Source organism: Pygocentrus nattereri, chromosome 21 (genome assembly GCF_015220715.1).
Source record: "Pygocentrus nattereri isolate fPygNat1 chromosome 21, fPygNat1.pri, whole genome shotgun sequence".
NCBI classification, from domain to species: domain Eukaryota; kingdom Metazoa; phylum Chordata; class Actinopteri; order Characiformes; family Serrasalmidae; genus Pygocentrus; species Pygocentrus nattereri.
Window position 1 is genome coordinate 23595799 of NC_051231.1, and position 18625 is coordinate 23614423.

Genomic DNA, 18625 nt, shown 5'->3' on the forward strand with positions numbered 1-18625 from the left:
CAGGGAAGTAATGAATAAATTATGTTTTGAAAATTCTCAGGAATTTTGGCGTGTTTTGTTTTTTTTCACCCTGCCAACCTGTTTTGCTGTAGTCTTTGCACTCAGTTAAGGATAGCTGCCATGTTTACCTTGGACAGTAATATTTTGTTTGTTCCCACAGAGGACATATTATCTTATTTTCTCTTAGAAATTTAAAGAAAACATGTTATTTGACCAGGAGTGTTTGTTTTTACATTGGACAGTAGATCAGCCACATGCATATATTCAATTGTCACACATATTCAAACACATATTTAATGATAAACATACAGTCACTCAAGTATCTGGACAGTGACACAGTTTTTGTCATTTTGCCTCTGAACAGCACCACAATGAATTTAAAATGAAGAAATCGAGATTGAAGTGTAGACTTTTAGCTTTAAGTCAAGAGGTTTAACAAAAAATTGCATTAAGCATTTAGGAATTATAGCCATTTGTTACATAGTCCCTCCATTTTCACAGCCTCCAGAGTAAGTAGCACAACAAATTAAGGAGATAATGGTCTGTAGATCAATATGCATTTGTTAGCTGTTCATCGGAACACTCAATATGTGGTCCAAACAGCTGTTGATGGCTGAAATTAGCCTGAAAAAACAAACCTATCAGAGAGGTAGCAGAAACTTTAGGACTGGCCAAATCAACAATTTGGTACATTCTTAAAAAAAAGGAATGTACTGACAAGCTCAGCAACACAAAAAAGCCTGGAAGAACACAGAAGACAACTAAAGTGAAAAACACTCCTTTACAATATCTAATGAAGTCAAGGACGTTATTGAAGAGGTTGGTACATCATAATCAAAGTCTTGTATGAATTTAAAAACAGAAGGTTTGCCTTAAGATGCAAACCACTGGTAACACTCAAAACTGAAAGGCCAGATTAGACTTTGCTAAAAAGCATCTAAAAAAGCCTGTTCAGTTGTGGAACAAGATTTGTGGACAAATAAAACCAAGATTAACTTATATCAGAGTGATGGGAAGAAAAGAGTACTGGAAGGTGGGGCTTTTGATCCAAAGCATACCACATAATCTGTCAAACATGGTGGAGGTAGTATCATGGCATAGGCATGTATAGCTACCAATAGAACTGGGTCTGTGGTGTTTTTTGATGATGTGATTGCTGATTGATGAAGCAGGATGAATTATGAATTGTGTAGAGCTCCACATTCTGCTCAGATTCAGTCAAATGCTCAAAAACTAATAGGACAGCACCTCACATTACAGATGGATAATAATCCAAAGCATACAGCAAAAGCAATCCAAGAGCTTCTTAAGGCAAAGAAATGGAAATGTTCTTAAATTGCAAAGCCAGTCACCTGACCTCAACCCAATTGGGCATGGTTTTCACTTACTGAAGACAAAACCGAAGGCAGAAAGACCCACAAACAAGCAGCGACTGACGGTGGCTGTAGTAAAAGCCTAGCAAAGCATCTCAGGGGAAGCTCAGCATTTGATCATGTTTACAGGTTCCAGATGTCAAGAAGGCTTTGACTACAAAAGATTTGCATCCAAGTATTAAATATAATCCTTGTGTTTATGATTATGTCCACTGAAAATGGAGGGACTCTGTAAAAACGGCTGTAATTCCTAACAAGTTATAAATATTTTTCTCAAACCCCTTGAATTAAAGATGAACCTCTATACTTCAATCACATCTTGACTGCTTCATTTCAAATCCATTGTGTACAGAGGCAAACATACAAAGATCATGTCACTGTCCAAATACGTATGGACCTAATAGTATTTTAAATACATTTTAAACAAAAAAACTTGATAAAAATATTTTGTTTAAATAACAGTCCTTCATTTTTATTATTAACAGGTTATCAACATATCGCTGCTGTCAGATCAAAACCTTGTATCTCCAAAATAGTAACTTTAAAGAAGAAAGAAAAAACATAATCTACTTTGAAGGTAAATCAATGGAACCGGACGGTTTTCTATGTACTTTTGGACCATCTGTTTTGGTCCGTTCATCATTAAATTTACACACAAATGTTACACAGGCATATTCAAAATATATCAAAAAAATATTTCATAAGCAACAATTAAGTGAAGGAATAGATATCATAAGGTGAAAACCTATTAAGGATGTAGCATGATGAGCTTGTTATGCTAATGCTAGTGAGGCAAACAATCAACATTATACATAAAGTTGGATTCAGGAAAGAAAGTGGTTTGAAAACTTTTATATCTGCATTTTTGTCGAGGTGTGCTTTCTTATGGTGGAAGAGCACAGCCAGCTCCCTAACAAGCCAACCCAAATGACTTTCTTGTCCAGATGAATCAGCAGCTGGGTTAAAATGACACACTGACTGCGTAGCTACACCTGGCAGTGCTGGAAGGGTTCAGGGGTGTTGTCTTATCTGCCTTGTCTCCACTGTTACTCAGCCTGAACCAGCTTCTAGTCCAGCAGCTGGGCTACACAGAACTACCCAGCACTGTGGAAATCAACGAACAAAATCACCCAATAGGCTCAACCGAGTGTTTGAATAGAAAAAAAAAATAACCCACCATTTTTGTAGCAGGAATGAATCAAGTGCAGAGAGCATAGCAAGAATGGAAATGGAGGAAACCTGTCTCCAGGGGAGTCAGCTCCTGGGCGCTAATCCCAGCTAAGCACTCCACACAAAACTAATCCAGGCTCTCTGTGGGATCAGGGACCTCCAGTCTGCCTCCTTTTATATATATTGGATGTTAATACCAGCAGCCCTGCAGGTGCCCGCTGCTCATTTGAGTTCCTTTACAGCAGCTCACTCTTTAAAAAAATGGAGTGATGTCATAGAACCACTTTTCAGTGTATGGTTCCTTAACCATTTAAATGGGCTCTTAACTAAATGCCCATGTCTTGAGTGCAAATATTAATGAACAACTGCAGACTATAGCAGACAAATGCAGCCTATTCCCCCAGTTTCCTGATTACTATCCGTTTATGTCACCTGACCTCACAGTGGGCACAATGAAGGAATGAGTCAATCAGCATTAGCCCACACAATGACCGACAGTTTGGGCAGTGTGAGCTTGCTGTCCTGGAAATATGGGTATTATTTTTTCCCCCCTCGAGATCAAGAACAAAACATACTGCTAAACTGTCATCTATGTGCAGGTGAGACCTTTATCCATATCAAATAATAGTAATCATTATGCTCTGAAGCACCTGGTAAAACAAAGATGACCATGAAAGACCAGTGTTCTACTTTTGCAGAAAAGTTTCCTGTCGGAGATGCAAGAAAAGCAGCTATAGCTGAGCTGAAGCTTAAAGCAGAATAAAGCAAGTCTGCATTTCCATTTGTTTTGTATATTTATTTTTTATACTAGTACATTAGCACATACTGAGACATATTTACAACCAAGATGGTGAAGTGTTACATTAGTAAAATGGGCATACAATATTGTGGCTCCCAAGGTGGTTTGATTTTTTTTAAAAAGACAAAATGGCTCTTCATAACATTTGGGATGCTGACCCCTGGGATAGGAATGGCAAATATGAGTCTTGTATGCATTCAGATTGGTTGGGAGACATAAAGTTGTGGGTGTAAGTTGGTTATATATTTAATCAGGTTTTATCGGGTTTTTTTTTTGTAATTTTGCATCGTCTACTGTGTTTTTTGCCCAGGGACCTCAGATGGTGAAGAGCTTCTTAGGTAAGTCTGTTCTCCTTTGAGATTAATGTATTTTGTGTATAGTTCCCTGACAAAATAAACATAATAAACATTAAAGTTTTGTTCCTGTTATATGTGCAAGCCAAGATTCAGCTGATTCTACTCATTAAATAAGCTGGTCTCAGTCATCAATCAGGTGTGCTCCTACTTTGTTGGAATCCACACTTGCCCTTTGCAGGTAAGACTGGACACTCCTGATCTAAAACAAGGTAAATAGGTACTATAATCTGATTAAAAGTAGAGAAGTGGTACATTCATTTTGACAGTGTGGGTAGCCCTGTTGAAATAATCTAATGCAGAACTCAACATTCAAAAAACCTTAACTTTCTCTGGAATTCCCAGTTTAAGGGGGCATTTGTTTGGTTTTCCTAATCAGAGGATGACATTTCCCAGTTAGGAGGGCTCAGGAAGGGCTTCTTATGGAGCTGTTTAGATCGGGTTAGAGCAAAAATGTGTTTGACGAGGGTATTACAGGACCACAGCTTTAGAGAGTGAAGATCATTTTCGTAGAGCCACCTGACACTGGGAGAGAACCTTGCCCTCTCTGCTAACTGTGATAAAGCAGCAGGAAGCTAATGTTTTATCTTGACTAGAGATTAAAGGTCACAGGCCATATCTCCCTCCACTGGAAGGAACTTTTATATCCCACAGTAACTACAGAGAGTGTGCCTGTGTGCGTTGTCACATTCTTCTCTCTGGGAACTGCTGGACCTATTTCTGCACAGACTTAAAGCCTAAAGAGAGCACTATGGTAGAGCTGGCCTTTTACCCCGCTGTGGCGCTCATCTATTTCTTTGGGGTACTGCGTGCAAGCAAGGAGAACCGTGTGGATCTGCCCGAAAGTGCCTCTGTCAACGTCTTTTGCCTGTTCGTCCTCATGCAGCCACTGTGTTTGGTCATAGGTGGCTACACGGGCATGGTCACCTACCTGATTACTGCCATCCTGTCCTACAACAGCCTGCACTGGAAGGACCCCAGAGCCATCCAGCAAGGAAACCCAGAGCAAGCGGCCAAGAAGAAGACTAAGAAGATGAATTGACTCTTTGAAGGCTTGTTGTTTTCTATGTATTCAGTTTACATTGCATAATTATTTGTAAGTAATGCCATAATTGTGCAATTATCTGCAATTCTGACTTTTTCCTGATGTCAAAAATGACATTTGATTTTTTATGCAAAAATAAAGACTTTACAGAAAAAAAGACTATACAATAACTTTTCGACATCAAATCATAATAAAATATCTCCTCTTACTTTAATTAAAGATGATGTAAGAAGAGGCCATTGAAGATGCACTCTACAGTGCACCCTACAGGGGGGCGGGTTAAATCCAATATTTTATTTTTCCCTGTGAGGTTCACTCATGACATTCGGGTGGTTTGGGGAGGTTTTATGTACTAAAAACAGTTGTAATTCATTTTTGCTTACTTTCTTTATCCCCTACAATTAAACAGGTGGTTTTGTTTATGCAGCTTTAAGACTGATATATGCAAATGATCTTTGTTACAATTGGCAGCCCTCTATTGTGCCTCTTTCAAAAAGCAGTTCAGGCTGTAACGGTATGAATGGGTGGAGCTAAACTGGTGTACATTGGAAAAAAAAATCATTTTTTATGTTATTATTTTTTATTATTTTAAAGTAACTGATTTCACTGCTTTTTTCTTGAGTTAACTCCACTTAGTTTACTCAAAAGTTCTCAAAAAATCCAATATTTTGATCAGTGCTGCATCTCAGTCAGATCAACAATGAAATTCAAGTAGAGCTTGAAAAAAATAATTGTTCAATTTGTTCATTGTTATTTGCCCATCACAGGTTAGAACCTCTTGCCTCTTTTTGTCTCTAAACTTAGGCCCAATCCCATTTCTTCTTTTTACCCCTACCCCTTGTTTTCGAGTGTCACCTTAACCCCTTGGAATGGAGTTACAAGGGGTAGTGATTGAAATATTGCCTTACAAAATGGGATAACCCTCAAATTAAAACAAACAAACAACAAAAAACATTACTTCATAAACAGCTACTAGCGCTGCTGTGTAGGCCACCCGGGCCGTCTTCATTGATAGCAGAGAAGAGAAAAGGTCTGCAACCTCACTGCTGGGCTTTAGTTACATTTCGGGCATCATATGCGTTCAAAGAGGGGATATAAGACAATTATTTATTATCACTCACTGCTAATTCTTTGGTGAAATGAAGCTGAAGTCAGATATTCTCCAGCTTCTTGTTCAAACTTTCCCGTTCCACCTTAAATGGTGCACCAGTTACGTTCTGGCGCTTCAGCCATCAATACTGCTAGACTATTTAAGGTGGAACAGGAAAGTTAGCTGGCTCGCCAAGATATTAGTATGCTATTAGCGATTTTTGCCGCTTGTTATGAAGAAAACGACCATAATACATTGAAACATTGGTTATCATAATTTTTTGAGAAAATTCTCACATTTGTGGGTTTCTTTGGTCGCTTGCACAGCCTTCTTGCTGGTTTTTCTTTTTCAAAGTAGAGGTGAGTGGGAGATGGCAGATGGCATAAATGTGATATCACAATACTGTGATATCAAAATACATTCTTACAATAAACAATATATAAGAATATTTATTCTTTCTGCCATCTGAGAAATTGGGGAAGAAACTTGTGCCACATTTAAAAATACCACTTAAAATGTGACTCTAAAGATAGCCAATTCTAATTGGGCCATATTTGTACTCAAATATGCAGTTGGGAAGTGCTTTTAAGGTTTGCAATATTCACAATACACTCAGAAAAGAATACTGTCACATATTTGATGTAATTTATCATGATAACGATAAGTATTGTTCAGTTTTTGTTCAGTCCTGCTTTAAATTTTTATGTTGACCTGACCATTTTTTACAGTGTAAGCTGAATAGAAGGCTATATAAATGCATTGGTTGTTGTGACATCACAACAATGATGTTGTTTTCGGCGTTAACCATGTATGATCTGCATGGGCTGAGGAGTGAAGGGTATATTTTGAAACTTAAAAATAACATTTACATGCTACATTGAACTGTTTTATGTCATGTTATTTCATGAAAGGCCTTTTAAAGAGGCATTGGATCTGGTCATTAGACTTGAGCTCACTGCAGGTAGGAGCAGAGAGCAAACGTGTGAAATCAAAGCACCTCGTCTCAAGAGCTTTTCCCACAAAGTGGATGAGTTGGTGCATTCTCTCTAGGGAAAAAGGTGTTATGTGTCTTGGCTGTGTACCAGCAGACCGTGCACTGCTTCTTGTATGCAGCAGATGTTCCACTTCATTCTCCACAGTGAATTTGTCTGGAAGAATTGGAGAATGCAAAATCCCTCATTAGAGCTCTGTGTGTCTCTGCTTGTGGCTTATAGGCGCTATATCACAATACAGTGGATTAAGTCCATAGCAGCAGACAACGGAGCGATGACCTTGCTGCGGCGGTCAAATCTGTCTGACCAACTTCACTGAATGCCACAGAAAATAAGGACACTCCAGAGACATGGCCTTATAGGAACTGGACTACAACCTGTGAATGAGGACTCTGTACAATCACAAATGATATTCTGTGTTAGGACTGATAAACAGTCAAGCTGAATTTAAAGTTGTAGCGCTCACTGATTAAATTGACTACTACATTTTTGTGTGGGTTTATCATCACCATCATCATCATCAATTGCTTAGTCCAGATAGTCGCAGTAACAGTTGGGAGAGCAGAGAATCCCTCGGTCCCCCTGCAACTTTCCCCAGCTCATTCTGGGTGACCCTGAGCCAATCCCAGGCCAGGAGATATCATCCCTCCAGTGTGTCCTAGGACGACCCCATCCTAGAGTCCCCCATCCCAGTAGGCCATGCCTAGTAAACCCCACCGGGAGTCGTCTAGGGGGCATGTGGGGTTTATGTACAGTTTAACTTCATATGGCCATTTTCCAATCACTTTGAATTTTTGTTAACGTGAAGACTGATGCATGTAAATGAGCTCTGTTCTGATTGGCTGCCCTGTATAGTGCCTCAGGACAGGCTGAAACATTCCTTATATCCTCAATGTGAATGGGCGGAGTTAATCTGCTGTAGCCTGAATGGGTGCACATTTGTAAACATGTTTTTTTTTGTGACATCATAAAAACAATGAATTCAAAACCGGCTTCGTTTCCTTTTATGAGTGGTATGAACTGGGGCTATAGCGCTACATTTTCACACAATGTTTACATATTAATTTGTGTACAAAAGTTTTGCTCAAATGACTTTTTGTTTTGTTGAATTTCTAAGAGAAAATAACCATTACAGAGAACACACTTTTGCACATTTAATTCACAATTTTTTTTTTATGCTGAATTTAACAGACAGAAAACAAAACAGAAAAAAAAATAGAAAATAAAATGTGACATTATGGCACATTTTACTTTTTTGTTTTAGTTGTTTATGATGTTAAACTGTGCACTGAATAAATAATATAATAATATATAACATAAAATAATATATAATATAAAAACGCCAGTTTGATCTTTGTAAAACTGAACCAGGATGCAAATTTATTGAGGCTGGTTTAATTATTAAAACAGATCTTTCTACACCTGAGGTAACTATATTTGCTCATCCTGAATATTCATGTCCCATCTCCTTTTTGAATGACAGCAACATTATTACACATCACTGTCTCCAACAGCAGAAACACTTTTATCTACCCTTATTGAATTATTGAACAGATGGGTTTCCAAGTGATTCATTGTTAATGTTCAGGAAGGATTCTTTGCAAGTCAGGATAAAAGTATCAGTACATGGTCTAATATAAGCTAATAAATAATATAAATTAACAGTAAAACTAATTCCCTGCATCATCTCTGTGTTTTAAACCAGATGCCAGCATATTTTCTTAATTTGGTTTTCCTTAGCTTTAGGGGACTACATTAGTCTATGACTAAGCTTTAAAGGCTTTTGATTAAAAATAAAATAGCCTGATTTGTGGTAGATGAGGGCAGAAAAGTTGTTTGTAAATGAAGAAATGTGGATTCTTTGGCAACGTGTTACAGACGGGACCGTTTGTTTACACCGCATCTTCCCAACTGGTGTGAGTGGCGGGTTGATGAATGCGGGGGGCTTTTGATGAGGTCTTAATGGCAGCTGGCATTAAAGCTTCCTGTGAACTCCAACACGCCTGATGCCTCCATTCTCCAGATCCCTGCCTCACCCTGTCAGTCAAAGCACTAGAACAGCTCACAGCAGAGCTCCATGGACTTGCTCCAGTTCAGCAGGAGAGAGAGAGGGGGAGAGAGAGAGAGAGAGAGAGAGAGAGAGAGAGCTTCCTCTTCATTACTCACTCTCTCCTTTCCCTGCTCCATTCTTCCCTCCAGTTCCATAATGTTTGTCTTCTCTCTCTTTTCTTTTTCCAGTGAGAAAATCATTCACTCAGCATGACTGACCTACACTACGTGTCATGTGTTTGGGGGATTATGGTGGGTGGAGGTCACTGTGCAGGGCTGAATTTAGTTCCCAGTCCGGCACTGTCTACAGACCAGTGTGCACTATTTTGTGGCAGCTATACACTACATAGGATCACTTTGTAGTTCTACAATCACAGACTGTAGTCCATCTGTTTCTCTGCATACTTTGTTAGCCTGTCTGTAACTGTCGAACTACAAAATGCATCTGTTATGCCTGATCAGTGTATCCTCTAATAGTCTATTTACAGTCATTTTTCTGTTAAGCCTCAATATTTGATCACCACTTTTCAACCATAAGGCATACTAGATTTTAATTGGCTATAGCTATACAGTTTTCCCAGTTACTAAAGACTCATCTACAGCACCATTAATAAACCTAAAATGTCTTATTATTATGTGAAACCTATGTAGAGTATTAACAACACAGTTAGAATCATTTTGTATGTGTATCTGCAACAAACTGGTTGTAAATGATTGCAAACTTTTGAACAGCAGTATGCCTCAGTAGTTATCTCTCCGTTTATCATGCTTCTTCCTTTCTGCCCCTCTGGTTGGTTTCCTCATGCAGAGAAAGAGCTCAGTGAGTTCCCAGCCCAACACAGAGATGCACACTCCCCCACCAGTAGCCAAATGAGCCCTGGCCACAGCACTCCTCTACATCATAAAAGCACCGCTGTCCTCCATCCTTCCCCGCCGCCCCGACACAATCGCCTCGTTATCGGTCCTCTCCAGGCCCTGTAAAAAACAGCGGCCGGCCCCAGTGCACCAGGAGAAGAGAACCGGTGCACAGTGTGGAGAGAATGGTGTGGGAGTGAGGGAATGCCAGAGAAAGCAGATGTGCTTCAGCCTGAGTCACTGTGCTGGGTGCTCACTACTGGAGGTTGAATTGAGCCTGCTGTGAACTGCAGTGCTTTAGCTTTTACAAAACAAACTTCAACCTGAAATGTTTCATGCACATGACCGTTCAAAAGTTTGGAAGCAGTGTTTTCCAAAGGCTTAGTACTGAGGCAGATAACCCAAATGTTAAGAAGAGCCATTTTGCTCTTTCAACAAAAATCAAACAACACACACACACACACACACCTTCTAAGCCACTTTTCCTTCTGGGTTGTGGGGGAGCTGGAGCCTATCCCAGCAGTCATCGGGCAGGATACACCCTGAACAGGTCGCCAGTCCATCACAGGGCAGACAGACAGACAGACATATTCTGAGCAATTTAGCATGTCCAAAGGGCCTGATACCATGTCTTTGGACTGTGGGAGGAAACCGGAGAACCCGGAGGAACCATGCAAACTCCACACAGAAAGGAACCTGGCCGCTCAGCCAGGGAATCAAACCCTGCGCTACCCACCACACCACCGTGCCGCCCCAAATCAAACAATATTTTATGTCTATTTTGCTGTCTTGGCTGTAAATATATCTCAGTATGTGCTATTGTACTAGTATATGCTAAAAATGTAATATAAACAAACATACAGACTTACTTTGCTCTGCTATAAGCTTTCACTCAGCTATAGCTGCTTTTCTCGCATCTGCGGCAGGATTTTTTTTCTCAAAAGCTGAACAGTTTCTTGTAAACTGTCTCTGACAGTTGAAGTCAGCTTCTCTTTCGCCAGCTTCTTGTTTGAATTTTCCTGGTCGACCTTAAAAGGTGTCTGAGTCTCCAGAATGTAACTGTTACACAATTTAAGGTGGAACGGAACAATGTGAATGAGAAGCTGGCAAATAAGAACTTCAGCTTCGCAGCTTTTTAGTGTTAGACAGTTTCACATTGCAGATATAACGCATAAGGAAACCAGCTGAGTGCTTATAAATGCAAATATGTCCATTTGTCTCCAAATTATCAATGTTTGTCTCAAATCTCTCTCTTTTCTTTTTCCTTAGCCACTAGCTAGGCGAGATTGTTGCTGTTGCTATGGTGACCAGCAGTCTGCACGCCAATCTTCAGGGTTAAAGGTTGGCCAATTAGCAGTTAAGTGCAGCTTGTGAGACCATTTATTGTTAAATTGTGTTAGAACGACCAACAGCTTTATTTTACTGCAAAGGAGGATTATTTTATTTTTACCTATAAATCTAATTCTGCTGTGGAGTCACAACAGGGCATTACCCACTAGCAACTGCGGAGCCACAATTTGCCAATCCCTGGCCTAGTATTAATAGATGTTACAGATACATGTATAAAATTATTCTAATAGCACTCCAAACCCACAGGTTTAAAATAATTAGCACAAAGCGAATGTCCATTTCAATATGTTAAACCCAGTGTGTTAAACTCATCAAATACATAGAAATTGGGCACTAAAATTGGCAGAAAAATGCCATATTTAAGCTCCCTGTATAAGGATGTGTTGACATACTTTCAAATAGAGAATCAACTAAATGTTATTTGTATACCAATACAAAACAATTTAAAATGTAATATGTCTGATTTAATTCTAATCTAATATATCCTATTTATTTAAGTCCTTTTCAATTTATTTACATTATTCCCACTTATTTATGCACTAAACTGATGTTGGTTTAACAGTTGGATATACAACCCCATTTCCCAAAAAGTTGGGATACCATGCAAAATGTAAATAACAAAACCAAATGCAATAATGTGCAAATTTAAACCATATATTTCATTGAAAATAGTACAAATGTTGAAACTGAGAAACTTTATTGTTTTTGCCCATTTTAAATTTGATGTCAACACATTCCAAGAAAGTTGGGACAGGGGCAACAAAAGGCTGGTAACGTTGTGTAATGCTAAAAAAAACCCTGGTGGTTAATTGGCAACAGGTAACATGATTGTCTATGAAAAAGCATCTCAGAGAGACTGAGACCTTCAGAAGCAAAGATGAGGAGAGGGTCACCACTCTGTCAAAGTCTGCAGGAGCAAATAATGCAACAACAGAAGAACAATATTTTTCAATGTAAAATGGCAAACTTTTGCTTTTCATCATTTTTATGTAAGGGACAAGGCCAAAAAACAGTATTTGCTGGCCGTGATCTTTGGGCCCTCATGCAACACTGCATTAAAAACAGACATCATTCTGTAGTAGAAATCACTGCATGGGCTCAGAAACACTTATGAAAACCACTGTCTGTGAAAACGTGTCACTGTAACCACAAAGGCAAGTTAAAACTCTAAAATGCAAAGAAGAATCTGAACATAAACAGGATCCATGAATTTCACCACCTTCTCTGGGTCTGATCTCATTTAAAATGGACTGAGGGGAAGTGGGAAAGTGTCCTGTGATCCGATGAATCAACATTTGAAAACACTGTGTCCTCTGGGCTAAAGACCACTTGGCTTGTTATCAATGCACATTTCAAAAGTATTCATGACAGTACTGGGGTGCATTAGTGCATGGATGACAGGCATCTGTGAAGGCACCATTAATGCTGAACAAAATATACAGGCAATCCAGACGACGTCTTTTTCAGGGACACCTTGCTTTAAGCAAGTCAATGCCTAACCAAATTCTTCGTGTATTACAGCAGCATTGCTCTGTATTAAAGAGTCTGGGGGCTAAACTGACCTGCCTGCAGTCCAGACCTGTCACCACTGAAAACATTTAGAGGGTTATAAAATGAAAAATATGACAAATGAGCCCCCCAACTGTTGAGCACCTGAAACCCTATAACAAACAAAAATAAGGAAGCATTTCACTTTCAAAACAACTGGACCAAAATTTTACAGAGTACTGTTAAAAAAGTGCTGATGAAACCCAACTTTTTGGGAATGTGTTGTTGGCGTAAAATTCAAAATGGGCATTAATTATTCAAAAACAATCAAATTTCTCAGTTTTGACATGATGTCTTTGAAGTATTTTCCTTTAAATATAGGATTTAAATTATTTGCATATCATTGCATTCTATTTTTATCCTTTCCTGCAACATCAGGGTATCAGTTTAACTGAGGTTGATGTACACGACTGCAAACGGGAGACACCTTCTCAGATTCAATACTAACACAGTGTTTTTCACTCTCAGTCCCAGAGGACCACAGTGATTCATAGGTTTGCGTTTTCCCTGTACTAACACACTGATTCAACTCCATGAAGGGCTTTTATAATTCTCATAACTGCCTGAAGAGTTGAATCAGGTGTGTTACAGCAGGAGAAAACACTTGTGACAAGCAATTTGTGCGGCACTCTAGGCCTAGGAACAGGGAAAAGGGTGAGTAAGACTATGATGTAAGGACCATTCCCTGTGAGAACTTGCACACCGCATGAATTACCATCTTCTCCTTTACACCGCTAAACCCCCCTCGTCCATCACATCCCCCAGCCTACAGGACCTGCCTCAGCTAAACGATGACAATCTACAAGGGAAATGAAGATGCATGAACACTGTTGGAATGCTCTCTTAGCAGCTGCTGGGCTCCACTTCCAGCTTCAGCTTCAGATAGAGACCAGTACCGGATCTGATAGAGGGCAATTAAAGTGACCATATAATAGGAATATAAACTAATTTTACATATATATATAAAAAAAGAGCTTGATGTAGCATTATTAAAGACTGAAACTCCCCAGTACCCATGGTCCATGTAGAGTTGCAAAAATAGCTTATTTTGAATTCATTGTTTTTTTGATATCACAACTAATGCATTTATACATATCCATCTATTCAGTCTACAGCTGTTTAGCTCCACCCATTCATGATATAAGCTATAGGAGTAATATATATTTAAAGGAGTGTTTCAGCCTTGATTGCTTTTTGAATGCACAATGACAGCCAATCAGATCAAAATGAACAAAAACAGTCAGTTTAAAAGGGATGAAGACAGGTTTAAAAACACGTAAAAAAATTAAACATGACAGCTTTTTGAGTTATAAGCGCCTCTGCCTTTCCTATATGCATTACAGCTGCCTGATTTTAATTTATTTTTTATGTTCATTGCTTCAGTGATTTGCCTGTGAAGAGTGGACGCATGCTTTATAGGGAATGTTAGGTTTGTGTTAGCCAGTGCTCTTGTTCATGTGTGCGTAATCTTGGTATTGTCTTGATTGGAAAACATATGTGCATATAGCAGTGATAAGCCCATCATTGTACTGCACAGTTCTCATATAACTTGCTGCGATGTTGCAAAAACAATAGGAGCTCGCCAAATATTTGTGCCCAGGGGTCTTTAGTTTGGTTATTTGGGCCTGGTAACTATACTCAATTTATAATAAAACAAATATAATAACAAATGTTCAGTACACGGTATGTTCAGAAAAACATATTGTGATGTAATTCATCATCGTAATGATGAAAGTCGTCATATTACCCACCCATCATTTAAAAAGTATAATAAAGCACAAAGAAAACGCAGGATGTTGTCCCTTTAAAATGTGTTTGTCCTTTTTAATCTGTGCTTTCTCATTATGTGGAGCTGCTTTAGTGAGAAGGAGCCAGAGCTTTTGGCATTTTCAAAAGCGTCTTGTAAACGGAACAGGAAAAAAGCCAATCAATGGCAATTAGAGGGGACCAATTTGAACTGCTCATTACAATCAAGCATGCAAATATCGAACTCACTAAGAACGAAGAAAAGCAAAAAAAGTGGAGAAAAACATTTTGTCTGTACATTTTTTTGAATTAGCAATGTTGTGATTTTGACATTTAAGAATCCTGCTGGGGTCAATAGAATCCTGCTGGGGTTTTATAATACATTGCAGGATGACAGCAAACCATTGACATTGTATGAAATATCATCACTAAAAGAGAATCACAGACTAGGGAATGAGACATAGCCGAAGCGTGAAAGTCACCTTCAGGTACACGACAGAAAACTGAACAAAAATGTGATTAGATTGACACGTTCCACGATATAACAACTAGGGCTTGACCAATACATTGGCTGAGCTATTGGTATTTGACAAATTCCTGCTGGTAAATGACCTTTATTTAGCAGTGTGATATCAAACTGACAGCTTCAGTCTTAAAATCTGACAACTGAATTCTGTATTACTGTGCCAATCACAAAGTGCACTGAAGAAGTAATAACATGGTTCTGTTTAAACTGATGGGCTGAGCAGCTAGCTAACATGCTAAATATCTCCATTAATAGAATAAGCTTTGCATTAAAGTGCTCACTACATGATTCACTCGGATGACTTTATGTGCTTGTATCTGATTTTTAGTCAGATCTGCCTCAAGTAGCATGAAACCCAGGCTGAATCGCAAAGGCTCACTCCTTCCTTGATAGTGCGCATATGAAATTCTGGCTTCTACATCCAAATAGTGCACTATCCAGTACAGAATTAAGCACAAATGCCTGAATGCCAAGTTACTATTTGTTGGATATTTTATGCACTGTTTGAGTGTAGGAACCAGCATGTTTATTTTTACATAATGTATATAAGATTGGTGCTAAATAAGAATAGAAACTGCAAAAAAGTGTTATTGGAAAAAAGCATTGATGTCATGTAACGAATTATTTTTCAGAAAACAGTGTATATTATTTTACGTTGTCTACATTAAACCACTTGAGGATGTACATTACAGTGATTTTATCATTGATACATTTTTAAAAACACATTTAACCTGTGATGAAATCACTGTAGCACATCGCATCTGGCTTATTGCTTTATTTTGTGTTGTAATGAACAAACACCTCTGAAGTGCAAAATAAAGCGCTGCCTCCCTGGGCTACAAAATATATTTATGTGTGTGTGTGTGTGTGTGTGTGTGTATATAAGGCTATATATAAGGCTTTGTGAAGTTTGAGTTCAATCATATCAGCCAGTAAAGCACTGTTTAACAAACTATTGGACTTATTAAACTGTCAGCAAATATGACTATTTTCACTTCAGTCAGCCAGTAGTAACCATAAGAAAATACTCAAGTCCAAACATCTTTTTTTTAATGTATTTATTTATTTTTGCTGAAGAAATGCTTGATCATTAAATAAAACTTTATTACATTATTTACAGTCAAGTATTTTACACCAAGTTTGGTCACATGCACGTGTAAGAAAAACAGATAAAACTGTAGAAACATTTACATTCCTCGGGAGGAGTCTGTGCAATAAAAAAGGCACCTTTGACCCTGTTGTTCTGCCCCGGCATGATAATAGTCTCTCTGCACATGCCTTCACCTGCTGTCTGTGATATCCATCAGCTATACCAGACAAAATCCACCAGCTGAACTCTGGTCAGCAACTGATTAATGATAATTTATTTGTTTGAGCCTCTGCCAGCTTATGTATCTACTGATTAGATTAATAGGGTTGCCATATAACTGTAAAACCCCACACTTATTTATGCACTGTGTTAGCACTCACTAAGGACATTTACAATGTACTTAATACAAAACAGAATCAATAGAAACATAAGTCGTGGCAGATGTTTGCACATATCACAAATCTTTCGAAACCTATTCAACTTTAACCCAACCCTATTAAAAATGATTGACAGACACATCCAAAGCAGAGGCCAATGGCTTTGTCAGAGCCATCGCTGGGTTTTAAAGAGGCAGTGCGGCTTCCACGTTCTCCGACGTAATGTTGCACATCATTGCTGTCATAAGAAAACTTTCAAAGTCATTTCTGTTCATTTTTTTCAGTTGAAAATGAAAAATGACCGTTTGAAATTTTAAAAAGCAAAACCTTTTATAAGTGGGGGAAAAAAAAAAACATACAGGGTGAGTCAAAAGTCATGGGACACGTTTTATTTCAACAAACATCACCTTCAGCACTGCATCGTGGAGGCTTGCGACAGCATAAAAAATAAAACGTCCTGTGATTTTGACTCATCCTGTATAATTGTATATATATATATATATAAATAAAACATAAAACAGTAATTTATGTTAGACATTCTTAAGATGTCCAGAACATCTTTCTTTGTCCTATAAAGTCATCTTTTCACAGATAGGTTTTCTTAAAACAGTGATGATATGCTGAGGAGAAAGTCCGTGTGAAAAGCTGAGGATTGGCGTAAGGCGACCTGTGGCACAGGTTTAGAGACAGAGAGAATGGGAGCGTAAGGCAAAGAGGGCAGAGCAAATTCCAGCCCACCTTTAGTATTACGTTGGACAAAGCAGCAGCACTAGCAGTGCAAAGCCCAGGTTAGTGCACAGGTAATGGTGAACACCTACAAGGCAGGTGCTGACATCCTCCCGTAATGCGGAAAACGATTGCAGTGTCAACTATGTACAGTTTATTGAACTCCTACGGCATGTACATGCCATGCATTACTGGTCTACAGCGTGAAAGCAAGCACCATGAAAGCCACAATGATTCTACAGAAAGAACCGTTTAAAAGTACCGTAGCGCAGCTGAAAGCTTGGAGAAAGATAAAACAGTAATGAATTAAGTTACACTGAAAACTACACTGGGTGCCAAAAAGAGTTCATAGAAGAACAACCTTTGGTTCAAAAGAACCAAACAACCTTTTTTAGTGAAAGGTTCTTCATTGAAGAAAAGTGGTTCCTCTGTAGCATCACCCCAAAAACTCTTTCCAGCACCTTTATTTTTAAGCATGTATGTGTGTTGGAAGGGTTGCATTTGTGTTGAGCACCAATAGACAAGGCTGCAGCAGACTGATTAGCACGGCCAGTACTAGTCAGCATTTGGGGTTGCAGATGTCAATCAAAAAGGACCGGTCCTTCACTCGCCTTCAAGTCAACCAATGGGCTTTCAGTAGCACTTTACTGGATTATATTCCAAGGCTGATGTTATCTGTGCAAAGTGGAGGTCATTAAAACCACCCTTTGTATTGGACACACACACTATGAGGTCCTACACCTCTGGTTCACAGTCTTTGAGTGCTAGCAAAACAAAGTAACATTTCTCATAGGCTTCTGTCCCACTCATACTGTTATCAGCATTCAGACTGAAAATGCTACAAAAGATAATGTTATTCGAAAAGAAATGCTTTGATTCCTTTCATTTCTAAAATGAAATGAATAAAGACTGACATCTAGTCTTTTTCAGCTCACTAATGAGGGGCACTTACTGAAAGGGATTTGCTTTAAAGCAGGAAGAGGCATTTACTTTGGAGTAAATGGCTGTTGTTTGCTTGGTTTCACAATAGCACTAAATAGAAGAGAAATACTGGAGGATCAGTGAAAATGTGAAGAAAAAAAAAATATCAAAGCCTTTGGCAACAACTTTAACAATGTGCACTTCCTTCACTCTATTGCCAGACAGTACAACTTGGTGTTGAGCACAAAAACAAATGTATGAAGAAAAGGATTTAGAAGAGAGCTGTTTCAGTCCCTTAAGCACCTCAGTCGTTAGTGAGAGACATTATCATTTTTAAAAGAATTCTACACCATTCTTTATTCAGTAATTGGTTCCAGAGGTGATCCAAACTACCCCTTGAATGGCTAATATGATTAACATGATTCAAAATAACAATAATTTGGTCCAAAACAGCCTGCAGTGTCCAACTATATAGTTGTACCAAAGTCAGAGACCATCCTTCATTTATTTCATATTCAGTCAAAACGGCCATGAAGTGCAAGTTATTCAATTTTCAGCATCAGAAAAAAAGCTAAAAATAAAATGTTTACTAGAAAATTAGACAGAATGCTTAAC